Source organism: Sander vitreus, chromosome 4, assembly GCF_031162955.1.
Source record: "Sander vitreus isolate 19-12246 chromosome 4, sanVit1, whole genome shotgun sequence".
Taxonomy (NCBI): Eukaryota; Metazoa; Chordata; class Actinopteri; order Perciformes; family Percidae; genus Sander; species Sander vitreus.
Window position 1 is genome coordinate 34,236,647 of NC_135858.1, and position 8,475 is coordinate 34,245,121.

An 8,475-nucleotide genomic window follows, 5' to 3' on the forward strand; every position below is an offset into this window, starting at 1 on the left:
AGTTCACCACGCAGCATCACACATCATTTTTAATCTCAGACACATCAAATTCACAGTGGCTCAGCACGGTTGCTCAGTGGTTAGCACTTCTGCCTCCAACCCATTCTCACGGCAGTGCGAGGCGGCCGCTGGGGACGCGACTACAGGGAAAGGACGCCTCACACGCCAACAATGGGATGGCGGAGGTTGGGTTAAGGACAAACACTACGGGGAAAGGGCACCTCACACGGCGGGAGACGGCCGCTGGGGACGTGCGACAATAACGGGACGGTTGTGATTAGGAAGACTACGGGAAACAAAACGCCACACGCGGGACGCGATCCCCGCTCGCCCAGGTGAAAGTCCTGTGTTAAAATACTCTGTTACAAGTACAAGTTCCAGATTTCACTTAAGTAGAAGAGTCGCTGGCAAACACTGTTTTAAATTTCACATTAAAACATATTTTACCAAATCTTCCAAACCACTCTTTTGAGAAATACTGATATAGACTTCTGCATAATGAGTACTAGTATACTTTTGGTACTCAAAGTATATTTTGATGCTGGTACTTTAACTTAACTAAGAGTTTGAATGCAGGACTTATTTCTACACTGTAGTATTACTAATTTTACTCTATGTTGTTAAAAAGTACTTCTTCCCCCTTTCTTAGTTCGTGACCTTTTCTATCTTATCTTGTCAAGTCAGTGAGTTTTACTTTGGTTACTCACGTAGTTTTAGATCAGTTAGGACTCCTTTTGCCATTTTGCACTGAGATGTAGTCGATTTTTGTAGTGTGTAGATTGTAGTTGAATAGATTTTTGTATGTAACATACTTTTAAGTACTTTTAGCATGTAATGTTGTCCAATAAATCACCTCAGTTAGTTTAATTATTTGAAAAAAAACTCAAATCCAGCCTGGTTTTACCTGGAACCGAGCAGCACGGAGACCACCTGGAACTCTCTCCACCAGAGCCAGAATAAACGTAAAAGCCCTCTTTCAAAAGTTTGACTTTAATGACTTGCATTCCGTTTTATTTACTCAGTACTTAAGACATTTAATCATCGGTGTAATCTACACCAGAGAAGCCTCCTGCATTAATGTAAAACTCATCTTTCACGACAAAAGTGACACTGAGTTGCTGAGTCAGCGTTCACGAGTCGCGATGAGACCTTCTGCTAATCGAACATGTTAACGATACTTTAAGACAAATAATACATCATGTGACTAATGCTACTCATATACTGATAGACAGTGGTGAAATGTAACCAAGTACATTTATCTGAAAGATAAGTTACAGTTATTGCAGTTTAAGATTTTCCAACAAAACGATCTGGTTATGAAATACGTTGCTGGTTTACAGACTAAACTATGAAGTAGTTAAAATGTGCTTCACCTCCACCAGCTGCAACATCAAACATTAAAATGCTGCTAACATGCTAAAGGATCGGTAATATTCCAATCATATAATATATAATGATGTTGCTGTTCTCAAATCCTTTCGATACGGGAAACAACAACACGCTGAAAATGTCAGGTTTTGAAGACCTTTTGGATTGTGTAACAAGGCAGGCCTGCTTGGTTCTTTTGGGGAATGATTGTAAAGATTTACAAAGAATATCTTTACAGCATTTCCTCTCGAACTGGGATGTTTTGGGACCGATTGGTGGGATTGCTGTGGACGAAGTACACACAGAGATACACTTGTAAGAGCCAATGAGGTTTAACCATGTATCAGCTAATTTAAATAGCTCACGTATTGTGTATTGTGTCAACTGTTAACTTCATTTAATATTGTATGTGGCGTTTTCTTTTGCGGGGTGCAAATGTTGAACAAAAACAAGTTCCTTTCCGAGACTACAGCCACCGTTGCTGCGTCCAGGGCTTAACGACGCCCAAGATGATTGTGATTGGTTAAAAGAAATGCAAAGTTAACAACATGTTTAATACGTTTAGATATGAGAACAGAAAGTGGGTCGTATTAGAGGGTAGGAACAAACGACCGTGGTCGTATGGTTTGGAGAACTTGTTGAAGTCATTCTACAATGGTATTACTACTTTTACTTTAGCAAATGTTCTGAGAACTTCTTCCTCTACTGCAAAATCCCCTCGATTTCAATTTAGCATGTGTTAGGTTCATTGTTTTTTGGTGGAAGCCGATATCTCTGATATTTTAAAACCTCAGCAGATTAAAAACCTGCACAGCTACATACCACAAGTGTTTTGATGGAGGAAGACAAAAAGTCTGTGTAGTTTGATTGAAATAACCCTTTAACTCGCGGCAGATGGTTGCTTTGTTCAAAAAATCTAATCAAATTCAAAAAGAGACCGAAATGGACATTCAGGCTAAGAGTTCAGAGTTCTGGAGCCAGTCTACCTGCTGTGGTATTATTTCTATATCACATTATCTCATTACACAATATTGTATGGTCCAGTTGTGTTCGTTCCTCCCGCTGGGATGGAGGCAGCACGGCCTTTCCACAGCAGCAGTCAGAGGGTTGAGGAAATGTTTCTGCTCACGCAACAGCGAACTCTCCAACAGAGAAGGCCTCAATTAAAAAACGAGTTCAAAGGCAGAGCGGGTTAGTTTGGCATAAGAGTATGAGCAGCAGGAGAGGTCATACACAATCCTGGATATCTCAGAGGTTACAGGAGCGCTTCCCAGATGTTTTTCTCTGTTGAAATGTTGCAGAACCAAGACACTGATGATCCACAGTGTCATCTTTTTGTCCACTTGACACAAAAGTGATTGAAGCTCCAACCATGGGCAGTGATCGGTGGGCGTTTTTATAGGATTACAGCAGCTACAGATCACACAACGTTTTGGCTCCTTTTTAAGAGTCCACTTTGAGAAAACGACCCTACTTCGCACATGATTTATTACCTCAGTAAACATTTTCATAAAGAGTGTATGGCCTTAATCACTAGCTTCAAGTCTTCTCCAATTATTCCATATCAGATCACTCAAACAAAGATTGATTTTATTGGAGAATTGATTATCCTTTTGCACACTTAGTTCCTCTTCTAAAGAAACAAATCATTTTAGTCTCTGGGAGTAATTTATGTCTGTTTGAATCATCAAATCTGCGTAAAAATGTCAAGCGTCGTGCCAAAAAGTGATCATCTGCCAGAAGGTGATTGCCGTCTGCGGGAGCGCCCTGTGCTCTAGATTACAACCAATCCAGTCCTTTTTTCCACTTGCCAAAACATGATTTCAGCTCCTATACCTTGTCACTGAAAGGTTGTTTATGCCTCAAAATGACTTAATTACATTCATAAGGCTTCACCTGACAGATCATAACCTACCTAGTAATTTTCAATTGTTAAAATACATTTTAAAGGGCCAATACCAGTAACACACAGTTTTCCAAGTAAACTGTGGCAGGCTGTTCTCATGAACCAAACGTACATACAGCTATGAAAAGTAAAGCACTGTAATTCCTATGTATTCAGCATATTTTTTGTTGTATGCAGAGCATAAATTATAGTTCACTCTCAGGATTATTGGATGATTTGGGAGTCTGGTCTCTCAGTATTTAAATGGTAAAATGGACCAACGTGTCAGCATCCCAAAGATATAGCGAAAATATAGTATATTATATAGTCTGACCTCTTTTAGGAGTTAGGAAAGAGGCCGAGGGTTAGCAGTTCTTCCGCCTCAATAAATGGAGTAACGTATATATACATCTGTGGAGCTCCGGTTTGTTGTCTTTGGCTCTGCAGCTGCTCTCCCTGCAGATATGAGCAGAAACTCTGGGAGACCAAGCTGCTGACAATGCAGCAAGTGTCCCCGACTGACCAACGGGAGCAGAAGATGTTATGTAACGCACTCATACCATCACACTCAGAGCAGAACATACAGTGGATGGCCACATTAGCCTTTAATTCAATTTGCCTGCTGGCTTTTTAGCTTGCGTGCAAAGCCAAAACTAACGGCTTAAGTTGAGGACCACTCAGGATTTTTTGATGATATAATTTAAAAGTATGTTAACAAATATAATTGAAGAGTTTGACTCTAATAAATGGAAATATTGGCCTGTTTTGTCATTGAGTACCAGTACAATAAAATGCAGTTTAGCATCCAACCAGATGCAAACTGTAGCAAAAGTGCCGTTCTCTCTTAACAAACCTCACTGAAGTAGCCACACCTGGAACACCATCTTAAAGGTCCTTGCACACTGAGTCCAAAATTTCGCACCTTCATTAATAAATACAACCTTACGTTGGGTCAATCAGGTTCACACGCTGCCTCCAAACTTTGCGTACGTATAATTATTCAGATCGGGTGTAAATTGTCTTCGTTTTTTTCGCATCCGTAGCAAAAAATGTTGAGGTGTTTTTACACTTGACACACAGCCTCTGTTCAGGATCAATTGGGACGCAGAAGTTGTTGGACTTCTTTTTAATATGACCAACATTAAGTAAACTTTGAATGGATGGGGATAATCCTGTATCTCCTTGATAACGAAGTGGAACTCTCCTTGCTCTCTGCACAATCTCGTGATTGGATGGAACCAATATTTCTCATTTCTTCTTCTCTTTTTAAGAAGAGAGAGGACAACCAATTCATCTTACCTGCTTGAAGAATCCATTTTGTATTGTACGACACACACAGGCATCGTAGCTTCCGCCAGATATCACCCATGCGACTTTGGGGTGAGTAGTCTTTCTATTAACATATTTTTAGTTTTATGACAAACTCATTTTATGTTTTAAATCGACGAACATCATCAGGTATGTGTATTTCATGGCTCTATTCAAACGAGATCAAAAAGTTAGTTTTCTCTTCCCATACGGTACATACCTTTTCCGAAATAAGGTCCAATTGTGGTCCACTGGAAGGGGTGAGACTTGGCCTCTCTATAAATGTGATGGCTTTGTTATCTTCAAAGTGAAAGAAGACGCTAATCCTTCAGTTTAAAGCAGTTTGATTTATCCAACAAGAAATGTTAAATAAATCATTTTATCGTGTTAATAGTGTATGCAGCAGTGTCCGCGGTCCTAAGTTCTTCTTTTAAGGACTTTACTTATAAACTGTGGATGATAATCACTACATGTTATCAATAGTAGATAAGATGCCAGTGACATTAAGTTGTTATTTTGCAGGAAACCTCTTGGACACATTTCAAAGACCCTTGGGTGTCCCTGGACTGGACCCCAGTTTGGAAACTAAAGCTCCACACTCCACGCTCATACTGTTTTGATTTCTTTACCACGGCTAATTAATACCAAAATGTAAAGATTAAAAGCCACTCTCATGTTTCCATAGCTGTTTCTTCCCTCTGATCACTGCCTGTGTTCTGTACAAGTCTTGTTCTAGAAGAGAGGTTTGTTTCAGCCTCTTTTCTCAGTAATGTGGCGCCATCTGCTGTCCTGAAACCAACATTACTCTTTATTATGTGACATCTCTCTCTCATTTGCTTTATTTGCATGAACAAAGAAAACGTGTTGTTGCCAAAGCAGTTTACAGAAAATACATATCCAAAGTGTAAATCTCTTAGTGAAGAGAATTTTTCACAGTGGAGGAGGAAGTGTATCTCTGTTTCTCTCTCTCCCCTGTTGAGCAGTGAGCACACATACGCTCCTCTCTGGGCAGCCATGTCTGCCTGAGTCTTCCTGTCTCTACGGCCAGTTGGTGGTCACTGAGACTGTATTTAGTCAGGATCCGTCTCTGCTTTAGATCTCTGACAGTGTGCAGATACTCTGACTCATGTATATTCTCTGTTAAGAGTCAAATAACAATTTAGTCTACTTTGTGTTTTTGTTTGACTTTTCCAATATTCTAAATATTGATCTTTTGAATGAATCATAACCTGTTTTGTTCTGTTGAACCAGTGCTGATGGGAGCCTGGTTAGTTAGCTTCACGTTTCACATTACATGTCATTTAGCTGACGCTTTTATCCAAAGCGACTTACAATTGCTATATATATATATATATATATATATATATATATATATGTGTGTGTCAGAAGTCACACGCCTCTGGAGCAACTAGGTTAGGTGTCTTGCTCAGGGACACATTGGTTGATGTATTGAAGTGGGAATCAAACCCTGGTCTCCCACACCAATGGTATGGTGTGTATCATAAGCACTGCGCTATCAGCACCCCTTCACCATCAGCTGACTGAAGGCACTGTTTTCAGAATTCAGCTCTTGGGTTTTTAGTGCTTTAAAATGAAGTGTGTCTTTTTGGCTTAAATTAAGATGTGTCCAAAATGTAATAGATCGTTTCTGTATATTTAGCAGTAATGGGAAACGTCCCAGTTCTGCTCGATAGGCGTTATTTGGTGTTTTCCTTTGAACGTTTAAAATTCTTCTACAGAATTCTGTGTGTAGGGTCTCTGTTGGTTGCATCCTCCTTTATTTTCAGGGTCTGGGCTCTGAGTGTGGTGTTCTCCTCTTCCAGCTTGAGTATGGTCTGTGTCAGCTGTCTGAGTCTCCTCTGGGTCTCCTTCAGCTCTGTGGTGGTGACTTCGCTCTCCCTACTCAGCTCTGCGGTGGCCTCATGGCTGTCCTTCTTTAGCTGGTGGAACTCATGTCTCAGCTGATGGGTGGTTTCAGATTCAGCGAGTCTGGTCATAGTGAGCTCCTTGAACTCTGTGAAGAGGGTGTTGGAGGGACAGGGCCAGATGGACTGGTTTTGAGCTTCAGGTCTGGTTCTCTGACCTCTGGGATCATGGTGCCACCCTCCTCTTCCTGATCTGATCCTGTGTCTCTTCCCATAGTGATGCAACTGGTACTAGGTCGGTCTCTTTCAGCCTCTGCTTTCAGCTTGGGGAAGAGTTCCTCCAAGGAGTTGAGGCTTGCCTCATTTCCCTGTACGAGCACTGTACCTTTTTTAGTGTAATAAGTAACAGTAAGTAAAGGGTTGTCTGTATCGAGGGTTTCGTCCTGACACACATTTATTCTGACCAATGCCTTCTTTTGGCAATGTGTGAGTAACTGTTACAGATGGCCTGCTTCCATTTATTAATGTCATTTGTATGAAAAAGGACATTATTTATTTTATCTTTTTGCTGTTGCAAAAAATATAATTGGCTAACAGTTGTTTCTTCTTTGCTTTAGCGCTACTACAGTTATATACAGGGTATTCTACCTCTCTGCTGCGTCTCTCTCTCTCTCTCTCTCTCTCTCTCTCTCTCTCTCTCTCTCTGTATCTCTCTCTCTTTGTCTGCCTCTCTCTCTGTCTCTCCAAACCAACTATTTCATTAGGAACAAAATTAAGATGCAGTGGCTGAGGTTATGGGATGGAGATCTGAACAACTTACAAGTTCACAGTATCATATTTAAAATGTAACTAAGAACAAAAATTCAGACAGAACAATCAATCCATAACAAAGGAATCATTTAAAGTGCAGTTCAGTGGCTTCACCTGGACAGGTGACTAGCTGTCCTGGATAAGCTATATAATATATTATAAATAACGCAGGATAAAAGAACGAACAGGAATACATAGATACATGGACTTTCAATTTTAACGGACCAATTTCCAAAAACAGGCTCTGGAAATTCAGTTTTGAATCATCTACTTGCAGGAGACAGGACAGATGATGATATAAGACTTGTGTAACTCCAGTAACACACCTCTCCCCGCTGCTGCTGGGAGGAAACGAGCTGAGGAGTGGTTGGTGGCCGAAGCCGAAAGTAAATAAACCGTTAACTGATCGCCATTATTTGACAGAACAGCTCTGTCTTTGTTCCAATAATAACCGAGAAATATGGAGCGTCTACTGGATCTGCTGTGTTTGTGTCTTCTGTGTTTGACCGGAAAAACACTTTGTGATGAAAACGGTAAGAATGACTAACTTTGTAGATATGACGAGAGACAGACGGACTGACAGGGTGTTGTCTCCTCATAAGATAAAGATCATCAGAACGCTCTATATGAACCAAAGCCTGTCTACGGAAAGCCGTTCCACTCCCTATTCAGCCCCATTGTACCTACTTTGGTTGCAGTTCCACCAGAGTTCCACTGGGGGTGATCGCGGTCCAGTGCTAAATGAATGGGACTCTATGGAGCTAGATGGCTACATTTGTCTCTTTCGCCTGATTGTCGTTGAGAAATCTCAGATTTGATTGTAGTTTTTGCAAGTTCAACATGGATTATAGGTCAAAAGTTGAATGAACGAGTACTTGTGTCCTTTTGATTTGTTACAGGTTGTAATGTAATGTTTGGTTTAGCCTGTTCTCTTAGGGCTCATTTTGATCATGTATATTTCTGTCTCTTAACACCAAAACATTTTAATCTGTATAATACCAGGACCAGGAAGAACTGATGTATGTAAATGACATCACTGTTAAACAAACACTCATTAGGTTTCATTAGGTGCGTTGATCTCAGGATCAATTGGGACGCAGAAGTTGTTGGACTTCTTTTTAATATGACCAACATTAAGTAAACTTTGAATGGATGGGGATAATCCTGTATCTCCTTGATAACGAAGTGGAACTCTCCTTGCTCTCTGCACAATCTCGTGATTGGATGGAACCAATATTT